This window comes from Caloenas nicobarica, chromosome 8 (assembly GCF_036013445.1).
Source record: "Caloenas nicobarica isolate bCalNic1 chromosome 8, bCalNic1.hap1, whole genome shotgun sequence".
In the NCBI taxonomy this organism is placed as follows: Eukaryota; Metazoa; Chordata; class Aves; order Columbiformes; family Columbidae; genus Caloenas; species Caloenas nicobarica.
The window spans coordinates 2,342,137-2,356,630 of NC_088252.1; positions in this window are offsets into that span (position 1 = coordinate 2,342,137).

The following is a 14,494-nucleotide window of genomic DNA, read 5'->3' on the forward strand; positions in this document are numbered from 1 at the left end:
GCGATCGATGCTCTCTGACCCCCTGCAAAACGAGGGGATATTCCTCAAGTTTTAGACCCTTCCGCACGACGAGAGGGAGACGGAAGATTAAGTGAGACGTTGCTTAGAAGCAGAGTTGTTAGTTCATATTTAACTAATAATAGATGTAAGTAAGAAACGCAACAACATCATCAATTATTTCTTAGTATGGATGTATGTCAAAATTTTCAAAAACTGTAATGAATATGTAATAATTATGTGAATATAAGCCACGCAAGAGCACCCAGTGTTCGGAGCACTGATGGGGGACGATCCCAGCGCTGATAAAATAAAGAATGACGCTTAACAGTATAATCGACTCTGCTGTTATTTCTCCATTTCACCAGGGCGGGCTTTGCAAGCTCGGTTTGTTCTCCACATCAAGTTTGTTCTCCGCGTTAAATGTCAGTGACCGCTTCACGTTTTTAAACCAAAAAAAAATAATTCTCAGCACCCCGGTTGCTGGTCAGCTTTAGCGCTAGGCTTGAATTTTCTTCCCCACAGCCGACAAAACCGACACCGCTTTTTTACCCGGCTCCGGCGTGGCTGCCTGCGCACAAATTGTTCTTCAGCAGCTGCTGCTGCTTCTGGTGATGAATTTGTGCTGCTTTTGTGAAGAGCTGTGGCAAGAGAAGGAGCCCCGAGAGGTCTGGGCGGCAGCAGCAGCCCCTGGTTCTCTGCCGCCACCAAACCATCTGGTACTTGAGTGAAAACATCAGTTAGATAGAGACTGGTATCGAATACGCCTGTAACGAGATACCTTAGTGTTTAAATGAACTGTATCTCGGCTGGAAGGTTTTCAACAAAGGTCTTACCTGTTGGATCCCTGGATTGCTTGAGTTTTGGGGTTAGACCTGCAGGACCAGCCCCACAGACGTGTCTCATAAACGTCCCTATTCCAACACCACACCTCGACTTAGGAGGTCCAGGAGCACACGGAGGAATCGAAGCTTCCTTGTGAAGGGGAAAAGGGAGGAGAAGGGAGTTCTGCTCCAGCAAGGGCCGAGGGGTGAGCGCTTCCCTCGTGGCACCGCGCAAACCGCCTCGGAGCGGGGACGTCGTGAGTCGCTGTGTTTGTCACTCAGGAATAGTTCCACCCTGACAGCCCAGCTGCCATGAATTTAACGACAGAATTTCATCCTTGGCATCAGGCAAAAGTCTCACAAAAAATATTTATGTTAATTAATGTGCCAAGTCTGAGCATACTCCAAAAAGCTGCCTCGCTGAACTCACCCATAGATTTTAGGGTTGGTTATGCAGTGTCAGGATAATTGTATGGAGCTGCTAACAACTGCAGGGAGGAGCAGCAATTAACTTGTTTTGTCAGCTTAATTTATGTAAGTCTTTAATAAGGGCGATTAGCATGTGGGATTAGCATTGCAGGCCCATCTTAAAAGAAATTGCAAAAGCTGACCAGCTGCTTTAGAGCTGGCCCAGAAGGACAGGAGACTGAGAGGGCGTTCAAGCGTAGGCTGGTGTCCCTCCTCATGTGGGACCTGTGGGCCACCTACCTCATAACAACAGGGTCCACAGACGGGCAGGAACGGTTGCGTGGGAATTGCCCGCTGGTCACCACCTACAAGAAACCACATACAGGTCAGTACCTGGTCAATTTGGTTTGGACAAGTTGTATATATATATATATGTATATATAGGGCTGGAGATGATTGCCCTGGTGTAAGGCAGTTATTTCTGTGACTTTCTTGCGTGAGGAGGGGATTTAGTAATCCTAGTGTGCTCAAAAGAGCACAAAACCAAATTGCTGACCGTGGAGAAGCAGGCTTCCCTGGCTTCTCTGTGGCTGTCACAGCATGTTTGTGTCCATCGCCACCTCCATTTGATTCCCAAAATCCAGGAAAAGAAAATAGAAGTGTCTTCTTATGCTCCCTGCTCCTGATATTCAGTTAGTGCTGTATTCCTCGCAGTCTAGCCCTCTCTTTTTTTTTTTTTTTTAACATTAGCCATTGTGGTTACAGAACTATCATACAAGTTGTGTATGTGTATATATCTAATTGTTGCGTCAGCATCCAGAAGCTTCATGTGCGTTGCGCTAACAGCTGGACGTCCACAGAAAGAAACCCGGCCCCCACCTCCAGGAGATCTATGCTTAAAAAGAGCCAGCGAAGCAAGTGCAAAAGAGGAAATATTTCAGCTAGAGGAAAGCAGCGGAGGATTAACGACACGCTGGAGCTCCCAGGCCTACAGAGTGTCTGTCGCTTGCTGTTTAGGGTTAAATCTTTCCCCTGGCTCCAGCCGCGGTGGGAGCCGGCAGGGCAGCTGGAGCAGCGAGCCGGCCGCACTGCCCTCCTTTTCCTCTGTTCCAGTCCCAACACTGCTGGTTAGTCTTTTCCTCCATAGCAGGCTTAGTAAGTTCTGACCTTTTGCTTCCCAAAATTGTAGGAACTTCACGCTTTGGGAGTTCCTGCTCCTTTTCACAAGTGGATTAAAACTGGTCAAAAACCGAGCAGGGAAGAGTCGCATACATACGCATGTAGGTGTGTGTTAGCTGCGTGTGCTGTATGGCTGCCCGAGCCTGGAGGCTGTGGGGAAATAAAGCCAAAAACTACGTTGTTGAGGCTTCTTTTCACAAAAGATAAGAAATAAATTATTAACTATTATTTTAAAGGGGATAAGCTGATTTAGTTAACTTTTTTCTTCTCCCTTTTCTAGTGTGTGGTTTTTTTTTTTCTGTTAAAGCAGAAGTATAAACCTGAGGAATGAAAAATAGATTAAAACTGGTGACAAAAAAAAAAAAAAAGTAGTACTTAAACAAGTCTTCCGCTCACCTCCAGCATCCGCTCTCCCCAAACCCCACCTTGGTTCTGAAAGCTGCTTAAAGAAAAGCGGCGCTGCGGTCCCCGTTCCCCAGTCAAGCGCTGCCTGGCAGCGGAACCTGCTCTGTTCCTGTCCGCAGAACAGGAGCCTGTGTCAGAGATGAGTTAAAAGTAATTATTTCAGAAAATTGTCATATTCTGCTGGCAGCGTGGCACAAACGCTGCTTGAGATAACACGGGTAATTCTCTCGTAGAAGAAAAACCTTAGCAGAGGCATTTACAGCTTTTGCCCAATAAGCTGAGACACCTGGCTGCGTTCCGGCGAAGTCCAGAGAAGAACGTGAATAGTTGTTAAAGACCCTTTGGCTGATGTGTTTTTGAATGTTCCACCAAAGTGACACAGCTTTGACTGTGTGCCAGCCAGCGTTGAGCCCATCGCACGGGCTCCTGCCGCCTGCTCTCCCGCTGCTCGCCGCTTTCGAGAACAAGAAACTCTTCAGTGAGACGTCTCAAAGTCCCTTCCTCGCCTGAAGGTGAACGTGCTGCCGTTGTATTACTTTATCCCCACCTGTTGGGTACTTACCTGGGGGATATGTGTTCAAAAGCGTGGTAAGAGATCTTAAGGAGCCCAGTGAGCTGATAAAAGCCAGAATGCTGGTCCGTAGGCAGGGTCTGCAGGCTTGCCTGGGGCTGTAGCTGTTTATGGCCAAAACAAACCATGGAGAGAGGACCTCAGGAGCTATCGCTCTACATTTTACCTGCTCTGGCTTATGGAAGTCTTCCAAGGAAGTGTCTGTTCGTGGTTGGTTCAGATTTTTCTTTATGAATTACTCAACACACCCAGGTTTACACTGTTCGGTACCTCTTGAGAAACGTGCTGCGGCGCTGCCGTCAGAGAGGCCGTGCGGAGCGCGTGGTGTGGCCGTGCCGTGTCCTGCGCTCCCTGGGCTGCGCGGGACTTTGGGGCAAGGACGCGAGCCTGGTGCTGTTGTCCAAGCCCTGGGGCTGGCTCAGGGCAGCAGCTCAGGGTTTCCGCTTGCCGTCGCACGCGTGCAGCGGCTCCGCAGAGCCCTTCCAGCCAGCCAGACCGCGCTGTCCGAGAGCTTTTCTGCTAAGCGGTTTTAAAAGCTGTATGGGAACGTACGGGAAGATTGGCGAGGAGGTTGGTTAAATGTAAATACGCTCAAGTGACTTGCAGCTGTCTGTAGAAAAAGCGCATACATCACAGTAATTGTTTTACTGACCTTGTGTGCTTGATGAGTAGAACCTCTGTGTTAGATAACATTGGCCTGTGAGAAACTCCAGGCACCTTATCACTATGTCTGAGATTCCCGCTTTGTTGTGAGAAAAAGCAAGAGGCTGCGCCTGCCTGAAGCCTTGAAATACAGGCGAGCTCAGCAGCCCCAGTGATCTTCTTAACGGGGCTGAATTGCTGCAGCGCCTGCGTCCCCGCGTGTGTCACCTCTGCCCGGGAGCTCCCCCAGCAGAGAGGGAACTAAAATAAAACTTGCTCTTTGCAAATGCATCCATGATGTCTGGCTCTTCTTGCGAGGTACCTGCGTTTGTGCACACAAGAGCAAATCCGGGTCGCCCTTCTGTTGGTGTCAGCAGGTGGCAACAACGCGTTGCAGCCCCACGCTGCTTGCAGGAAGGCGGCACATGGCAGCACCCACTCCTGCCAAATCCCCCTTGCTCGGGTGCTGCTCTTTCCTGCGTGGGTCACGCGTCTGCCTGCTGGAGCATGAAGCAGCGCTCCAAGCCAGTCACCCCCCGCTGTTTGCTCAGCTTGAAACCCCACGTCGCTCCCTTGCAAAGGGGAAGGGAAGATGGGGAGCAGGGGCGGTAACCGGATCACTACCCGGGGACACCCAGGTTTCCTGCCGCACGGCCCAAGTCTGGTTCAGTTTCAGTCCACCCTGGGTACAATAAGAGCAATTCAGGCACAGGGAGGGTAAAACAGCAGAGAGCAAAGCGTGTCTCACGAAGGGTGACAATGATGGAAACAGCTGCAAAGGGACTGGATTATGCGGTGGCTGGATGACATCAGCTCTGGCATCTCAGCTGCTTCTCTGCTGCTCTGTGGAGTCATTATGGGATGTTATTTGCACCTTGAGCCTGGAGAGCCCTAAAAGGTGGTGCTTTCTGAGCACAGTGCTGAGCCTCGGAGGCTGCGCTGCGGGGTAAGTGCTCTCCCTGAAGTTACATGGCTTAAAACTTTACTGTGAGAAGTGCAGCAGAATAACTCTCTCAATGCTGCAGTGCTTGTCTGGAGAGGAGATATTTCTAGCTCCATTAGTATGCCGAGAGGCTGAAGTGGTTTTCTGTATTGTACCTCTGGAGATCAGATTTGTGGAAAAGCGCCATTGCTGCGTTATGCAGTTAAACATCAGCACTAGGATAACAGAAGGCAAGTTATCTTCCTGACAAGAAGTTCCTTTTCAATTTGTGGCTTTCCCAAGGTATATCCTTTTGCCCAGTGCAAAGTGGAGCTTTCAGGCCTGCGGAAAGAACACACTTGTAGAGAGAGAAGCAAGAGTTGGCCTTCGCGTGCTGTTTTCCTCTTTGCCAGACTGGACTTGGCCACCGAGCTTCTCTGTACCAGATGCTGCTCAAGCTCATGCCAAGCAGTTTCTGCTTGAACTTTCAGCCTACACTGACAGTTTACAATGTGGATGCTCTCCCCACTCACCTTTCTTTTTGGTTAAAGTTTGGAATTGCAAGAGTAAGTATCTTATCTGCATTTAGCGAAGCAAAGCAATAGCAAAGAGCGCTATAAATCTAAATTGCTCCTCCCTTTGGTGAGAGGCATAGGGCTGATTAGTTCTGCTCTACCTGGGCGCATCACAGCTACTGATAAGCACGAAGCGATAAGCTTTGTTTTGGCACTAATGTACTGGTCTGGGCCTTAAAGCTTGCTCTTTGTAGGAATGCAAGAGGGAATTCGAAGAGGACTCCACACCCTTACAAGATAGACCCAGCTGAGCTGGTACTGTAGAAATCCACAATAGCTCTGCTGCGGTCTCCAGGGATCTCGTGAAGACTGTTAAAGCCGAAGTACTCTCCTTCCTGCAGTCAGACTATCGCTACAGATCTTGCAATATCAACTGCGTGGGGCATTTCTGCTGGCTCTTAAGGCTGTCTTGGGTGTTCAGCAGAGAAAAAAAGCCTTTGTCTTCCAATTCTGCTGGCAAAGTGGAATAAGCAGGAGTGATGCTTGCAGCTGCAAAGCTCAGAGTGCAGCTGACTCTCCCATTGGCTCAGCATCCCTTTGCTTCCCACAGTGACTAACCCCTAAATTAAACTAGGGTTCTTCCAAGCCGAGAGCACGGAGTACTTGTTCTTCCAAGCTGTGTTCCTCTCCAGCGGTAGGAGACAGGTGAAGATGACGAAGTTGAATCCTGGACTCTGTGCTTTCCCGAGGCAGGAATGGATGTGCCCAATATCATTCTTGGAGAGCTTTTTGCTTTCCTGCTAGTGTCTTCTGACTGCCCTGGAGCTTGTACGCAGATGGGTGGGTGGACTCCTGTTTAATTGAGTGACAAAGGGTAAGTGATCTGGGGGATGGACCTGGCAGTCCCTGAACACTTCAGGAGAGAGTCCTGTCTGGAACCATGAAGTATCTATGGAAATTAGTGTAAATGCTCCTTGAAACAGAGAACAAAATGCTCTGCTGGAACCGAGAGCATGCCGTTATGCTTCACTCACCTACCTGCTTTTAAGCTGGAACCGCTAAATGTGGTTGAATCCAGCTGGAATTATCCACCCAGGAAAATGAGGAGAAACAGAAGGCACTATCCAGAACTGCTGGAGGAAAGAAAATTTAGTTATCTCCCTGTTGCCTCTGCAGATTGGCCAAACACCTGCTTTCTCACCCGTGTCCAAACTAGGACCAGGAGTACTCAGCTATAATTCTGCTCAAACCACAGTGTGGTCACACTTGTGTTTCCAAATTGCTTGGCAATTCAAAATGAGTGCCGAACTCCTCCTTCTGAGCTGCTGTTATTCCCTTGCTGATGGATTTTTTTTTTTTTTTTAATCAATACATGTTTTTCATGCCATTAAACTAATATATAACAGTAAATAAAACCAGTAACTAGGATGTAGGTACTTCAGAGAAAAGAATTCCCATGCTGTGCATCCGAGACGCCTTGTGGAAGGGAAAGCTAGCAGTCCGTGTTTCGTTGAGCAAAGACTTCTCTTTGCTCATATTTGTCCAGAAGCCTTTGTAAACGGGCAGATGTGGAGTTATCTGGTTGAGCGCACAGTTGCTTGAATTAGGATTCTGAAAAGCTTTTTCTGTCCTCTTGTCAAACAAGAAGGTGCGAAGCTATCTGCTCTTTTTGCCTCTTTCTGATGAGGGGCTTAGTGCTAGTATCCAGCTTCTGTTGATTAACGAACACTTCTTGGCCTCTGCTGTCTGGACCACAGCGACCACTAACAGCTCTGTCATGGGAGTTTCTGCAAGGGTCAGTAATAATTTATGCAAATCATTTAATCAGTCTCACACTGCAGTGGCCTGATCTCCTGGCTGCTTCTAGAACTGAAGTTCTCCTTAGGTCGCAATGATTCTATTTCTCCTAGAAAAATGCTGTAGGTACGTTAGTGCCAGCAAGGAATTTTGTGCTGCTTTGGCCTCTGGCCAGGAAAACTGGTCTGTGGTTACCAGGAAATGAGAAATCAAACCTTGGGATAGAATGTGCTCTGGGCGCGTGTGAGAGAAACAGGGCACAGACCCTGCGCAGGTCTATGTGAAGCTGATTTTGCTCTGATAACTCACAGCGAGCATCATCTGCTGCTTTAAACCAAGAAGCTATGCCTGTTAAATGACTCCCTTACATTCGCTAACCCTTCACTTACAATTACTAAAGTAACTTCAGCTGACACCGGGCTCTTGAAAGAGAGAACCTCTCGTACCCGCAGTGGTAGTTTTATGTATTTCTACGCCATTCTTTGAAAACACTTCCCCTAATTCTAGTTTCACTGATTATCCTCCTCCTTGCTTCAGATTTGAGCCGGCTGGGGTATTGCTGGTGTTGGTCTCTGTACGAGCTCTGGGACACTGCACCTTTTTCCCAGTTGTGTGCACCTTCCTCAGATGAAATTTCTGGAACGTTAAAGGGAACTTTTAGTGAAGTTTTCACTGAGGATTTATTAATGTAGGTAAGTAAATATTCCGTAGAATCATTTAGCTTCGGAAAGTCCCTTAAGATCGTCGAGTCCAATTTAAGCCCTTTCTTTTCTGTGAAACAAAAGTATTTGAGCTGTGAACATGTGTTGAAATTCTGAAGTGACGTAAAGTGCAGCAGAGTGATATGTTAGAGCCTTGCAAAATAGAAGCAACTAGCCTTGCCTGTGTTGAGGTTGTTCTTCAGGCTTTTGTGAAAAGCAATGTGTCCTGCCCGATGTGTAATAGATTATTTTATTTCTTTTCCCCTACCTCTCTGGCTTCTCATAATCAAAACACAAACTGAATGAGCTCAGTAAGAAAGACTTCTCTGAGGTTGCAACTTCTCTGAAGCTTTGATTTCACCCAAAGGCTGTTGGTCTCAGAAGCTGCTTATTCATTTCAACACTTGACTCAGTTCAGTACCTGAATAAAAAGCGTTCTGTGGTTTTGGGGGGTTTTATTGTTGTTGTGTGTTTGTTTTTTGTTTTATTTGGGTTTTTTTCATCTCTTTTCTACATTCTAAGAAACTTTTCAAGTTCATATTTTCTAGTTTGCTTTTGCATATAAAAAAGAAATAAAATCATGTATTTAATTGCATTTGTATGAATGTTCAAGGGAGTGTACACTAGCAACATGAAGTAAAAATAACCTACTAAGTAGAAAACACCCTGGACGCATTCAGATTTCTGATTTGTATCAGCTGTAGAATTGTTTTAAATACACATCACATTCCTCCTTTATAGCTGAGAAAGAAAATGTAGCATTGAGCTGTGTTCAGATGCAAATAAAAACAGGTCTTAATTCCTGCAAGTCTGAGACTCGCCCTCTCTTAGAAGCAAATATTAAACCCAGATTAAAATCAGTGACCTCAAACAAGATTTCCGGCTTGCTGATTCTTACGTACGATTAAAATCGACTTGGATCGCTTTGACTTAAGTGGGTCCGCCCTGAGCGTCTTTAGGGGTGGCTTTTAACATCTGGCCAGATGTTGGCTGGTGTCCAGCTGATGTGCAGTGCTGGAGGCTGATGCACGGGAGATGTGCAGGCTGGGCAAGAGGCGAAGAGCTTCCTGGCTCCTGCTGGAACCTCTTTTAGTTGGTGTCTTCCATCAGAAGTCCTGGAAGCAAGCTGTCATCTTCACGGTGCTGGGAAACCCAGGCGTGCTGAGCGCTCGCTCCTGCAGAAAGACCTGTTGATTACCTTCTGTCCGCATTTCTGTCTCCTGCAGTGCACTAGGAAGCTCCAGATCACCACAGCTGCATTTTTATATGCAGAAATAATGCTATAGCTTCATGGCCATTTGATGGCAAAGCTGAAATTGTTTCCTTCTGTTTGTAGCTGCCTTGGTTGTACCAATACAACTCTGTCTGCAGATGTGCTTTGGATGGAAGGTTTATTGCATCCGGATGAAAATAACCAGCCAGCTCCCTGAACCAGTCTGCAGTGCCAGCAAACACAAAATTCTAGCAGTGCAATTAGGAAGGACAATTTGGGAATGAGTATGAGCAGCTGGAGATGAAGGTTGCTTTAGCTGACCTCGTGCTGAAGAAAACAGCCCCAAGCAAGTAAGAGGGTAAACCCTGTTAACCAAAGCAGGCCTGAAGAAAATTTTTGTCAACATGGAGTTCCACAAAGTCCAGGGGTGTATTGTGTATGCAGAAACATTTTGCTGGTAGTCGGGGCGGAACTGTGCATCCTAATGGCCGAAACGCTGCACGGTATAATCAACCGCACTTGAAGGAACCGCGCACTCCGAATTTGATCTGTGCAGACTACAGACCTCAGCCTACCCTCCTTGTCTGTCAACTTGAAAAGACAGATTGTTTGGTTGGTTGGTTTTTAAAGCGTAGCTGCTGCCCTGCCCAGCCCTAGAGGCTGAGACTGAAAGTCAGTAAGGGTTTCATTAAAAGTAAGGCTGCATTCTGGATGTGCAAAATTTGAGTTGAAATCCCTTGGAGCGTGTCGAGGGCTTGCCGATGTGTGGTTACCAGATCCAGTGATCTGTTTGCCTGTGGAGGACGTGTCTGTGCCTCAGCACGTGTCTCGAAGCAGCAGATGAACGTGTCGGAGCTCACAAATGCTGCCGCGCCGGTGCAGAAGTGCCTGCGGCCACCTCGGGCTCTTGAGATTTCGGGATCCCTGGGGCAGAGGCACCTGCCTGTCTTCACCTGTCCCGTGTGGAAGTGCGAACTGATTCCCAAACCTTGTGGGTGATCAGTCACTAGAATGAGACAAAGGCCCATCCTCTGCCTTTGTGGCTTGGAGCTTGAAAGGGAAGAGGTGATTCTATGATTCTATGATTCCAGTCCTCTTTGCTCTCTTGGGGGTAGAGGCCTCATTAGGTGTCTTCTACCTTTTCTGTTTTGGTGCTATGGCATGTCAATATTTTACTTGTGTTTCAAACCAAAGCTATAGGTGTCGAACGACTTAAAATCCCTTATTTCTTTTGTGTGTCTGCCTTCTTTTTGACCTACGCGATGATCTGTTCAGTAGAATGTGTCATGTGGAAGCATATTAGAAGACAGAAAACAACCAAACCAGTTATATCTACTCAATTAGGTTCTGAAGCTGATGACGCAGTCTCATCCAAGTCCTGGATTTCGCTAGAAACTGCTGGTTTGCAGTGGGCAGCTCTGCCTTGCTGCCTGAGTAGCAATGTTTGGCTAAACTCTTCTCAGGCAACGTTTCCAGAATAAGATTCAGGAATACTGGTAGAGATGTTCTATGATCCAACTCATGGCCCTGCTTGCTAACATTAAATTCATGCTACAGTTTCCCCTTCAGCATGTTTGTACGTCCGTTCTGGGTTCCGTTATATCTTTTTCTGCCCTTGTCAAAATATACTTACAACAACAAAGTTGCGTCCACAGTGGCAGTGGGTTGAGAGAAGAAAATCTTGGGTACCGATGATAATCCGTGTTAGAAACCGAAGTAATGGGTTGGTTGCTAAACTTGATGCGTTGAAGCTGCTAGCCCCCTGTCCCCATGAAGGAGAACAGCCTGATGGCCGTGGAAAATCAGGTCGCTGTGACGCAGCCCCTTTGGGCTGCCGTGTGCTGCTGGGCACTGCAAAACCCTCCTTCAGGAAAGGTGCTCCGGGGTGATCCCGGCAGGCAGGGAATGCGAAACACTGCCCGGCTTTCAGGAGGCTTTGAGTCGAGCCCTTCAGAAATGAGAGAAAGGTTCAAAAAGCCCCGGTGTTTTGCTTGGGTCCCATTAAGCTGCTACTTCCATGTATTGTTTTCCTGTAGCAGCTGGCAAAACATTTCTGTTTAAAAAGAAGTGTTTCTTCTAGCCCCCCTACCCCTACCGTATGGCTCTGCAACCTAAACCCTGACATCCGAGGGGTTTTCACAGGGGTAAGCGGTAACTTCAGCAACACAGAACTGCAAAAATCGGAGAGGGAGAGGCAGTGAGGAGCAGCTGGGGTGTTGACTGGGTGAGATATTGCAGAGGAAGGTTCAGGGATGCTTACGTAGAAGGCTCTGCTCTGGTCACAGTGTTTTGCCAGAGCATCTTCTCTTGGAAGGAAAAGCTCTTGCAGCAGGCGGGGGCTCGCAGGGCTGGTTCCCCGGCTCTCTGGCTGTTATCGGTGTCTCTGGCATCGCTTGGCTTCTCTAAGCCCTCGCTCTGCAGGTGTTTTAGAACACCGGCCCAGTGTGGAGTTTCTGCTGGAATTGGCACCATGAGGTGAAACAAAACAAGAGCTCTGCTGGAAACCAGGCTGGAAACGAGCTCCGAGGGACACAGGGTTATTCCCACGCTGTCGCAGGAAACCGTATCATGCAGACCCTTTCATAAGCTTCATGGGCTCACAATTAGCCAGCTATCTTGCTTCCACGGCAACTATTAAAAGGCCCTTCCAGAGACTGACTTCTTGAATGGTTAAAGCATTAGAAGGTGTCCACATTTGGGCTGTTGCTGTGTTCTCGCTGATGTGGTTTCTCCAGGGTTCACTCCCACTTAAGGTACTTTCAGAACGCAGTCATATCTCTGTGGTCCCCCGGTTTTACTAAATGAATGCTCCAAGCTCTTTTGGTCACCCCATCGGAGGCAAGCAGGACCTGCGGTGGGGATCCGGTTGTTCCAGCCAGAACACAGGCAGGGTCAATAATAGCTACAGTGGGAAAAATTTAATGAAATATAACAAGGGAAAATGTAGAGTCTTATATCTGGGTAGGATCAACCCCAGGTTCCAGTGTAGGTTGGGGAATGACCTATTAGAGAGCAGTGTAGAGGAAAGGGACCTGGGGGTCCTGGGGACAGCAGGGTGACCATGAGCCAGCACTGGGCCCTTGTGGCCAGGAAGGCCAATGGGACCTGGGGGGGATTAGAAGGGGGGTGGTCAGTAGGTCAGAGAGGTTCTCCTGCCCCTCTGCTCTGCCCTGGTGAGACCTCATCTGGAATATTGTGTCCAGTGCTGGGCCCCTCAGGTCCAGAAGGACAGGGAACTGCTGGAGAGAGTCCAGCGCAGCCACGAAGATGCTGAAGGGAGTGGAGCATCTCCCGTGTGAGGAAAGGCTGAGGAGCTGGGGCTCTGGAGCTGGAGAAGAGGAGACTGAGGGGTGACTCATTCATGGGGATCAATATGGAAAGGGGGAGTGTCAGGAGGATGGAGCCAGGCTCTTCTGGGTGACAACCAGTGATAGGACAAGGGGCAGTGGGTGCAAACTGGAACACAGGAGGTTCCACTTAAAGATGAGAAGAAACTTCTTCATGGTGAGGGTGCCAGAGCCTGGCCCAGGCTGCCCAGGGAGGTTGTGGAGTCTCCTTCTCTGCAGACATTCCAACCCGCCTGGACACCTTCTGTGTAACCTCATCTGGGTGTTCCTGCTCCGGCAGGGGGATTGCACTGGATGAGCTTTTGAGGTCCCTTCCAGTCCCTGACATTCTGGGATTCTGTGTGATTCTGTGAACTGTGCGTTTGGGTGATAGAAGCTGTTTCTGCACTGTTTCCTGAGGTCTTTCCAGTATAGAACTAGTCTCTAGTGTTGTAGCCTACACATGCTATGGAAAAAGGGGCTCAGATTCCACTGGCAGCTCATTGAATTGTAACACCCTGTTCTTCTGCAGTCAGCTGAGCACTATGTACTGTGGTTTCATCTATTCTTACTTACAGAGGTATCTTTCAGTGTGAAGCTGTATTTTTAGTGTGTAAACAATATATGTAGAATACCATGCGCTGGGTGGTTTTTTTGTTTTTAAATATAAAGCTTGGTTTATTACACACAGCCTTCGCGTTTCCAGTTTTTCTGTCTTTCCTGCAGGGTGGAAGCTGAGGGGGTGACAGCCGGGCAGGGAACACGTGGGACGGGTTTGGCACCCGTGGAGGGCTGCGAGGCACTGTGGCACTTGCATATGTGCCAGAATTCTGGAAAACATTATCATTAGTTAAGCAATACTGACATTTAAGCACTCATTATTGTTTCAGAGCTCTACTGAATAGGGACAGTTTAAATAGGACTACTGTTTCAAGCTGTCAGCTGTTGCAGGAAGCTAAGACATAGTTTTTAATGATTTTTCAGCCTTCGGAGTTGCAAGGGCAAAAATATGATTTTCCAAGAGCCCATCGGGCACACTTTGCAGAGAAGGGGTGAGTCAGGGATGGGCAGTAACAGCAGATCTCTGGAGTCTTGGTTTCAGCCTCTGTGGGACGGGATTCTGTCTGTAGTGACTATATTTACACTTGAGGAAGGCTAGCGGATAAAAGCAAATTTCTGAGACAATCTTTGAGCAAATGCTTGTGGCGCTGGAGACGTCCAGTCGCTGTCGCCGTGTTAACGCGACGGTATCAAGCTGGGCGGGGGGTCCCTGTCACAGAATCACAGCATCACAGAATGTCAGGGACTGGAAGGGACCTCGCAAGCTCACCCAGTGCAATCCCCCCGCCGGAGCAGGAACACCCAGATGAGGTTACACAGGAAGGTGTCCAGGCGGGTTGGAATGTCTGCAGAGAAGGAGACTCCACAACCTCCCTGGGCAGCCTGGGCCAGGCTCTGGCACCCTCACTGTGTGTCCTCAGCCCCGCTCCCCTCCCGGAGCAGCCGGCTCAGGAGGAGGATCCATCGCTGGAACGAGGATGGTTTTGCTGCAGCCGCCCTCCCCACGCAGCAAAGCTCCCCCCAGTCCACCCAGTTCACCCAGTTCGCGGCAGACCAAAGCACGTGCTCTGCATCAAGCCTGTGCGTGAGTCGTGTGTTGGATGCCGGCCAGAGTGTTTGATGCATCATCTAGTAAGGCTTTTTCGTGCGGTTCTTTCGTTCCTTTTCATCCCTCAGTTTTGAGACCAGCCGCTGTGCAGGTCGTGCTTGGGGTTTTTGTGTGACCCTCACACCGGAGCGCTGTTCTTGCCTCTGTCTTTTCTCGAAGGCGACGAGCAAGTGATGGCAACGGCAACCTCTTGCTTCTGACCTGCTTTTGGAAAGGCTGTGTTTTGAACATCCCACCTACCCAGTCATTAATCTACAAATTGTTATTTGCTGGAGGGAACTTGAGTTTGCGCTGGTGGAATTTCTTGTCTGCAGGAAACCTGTAT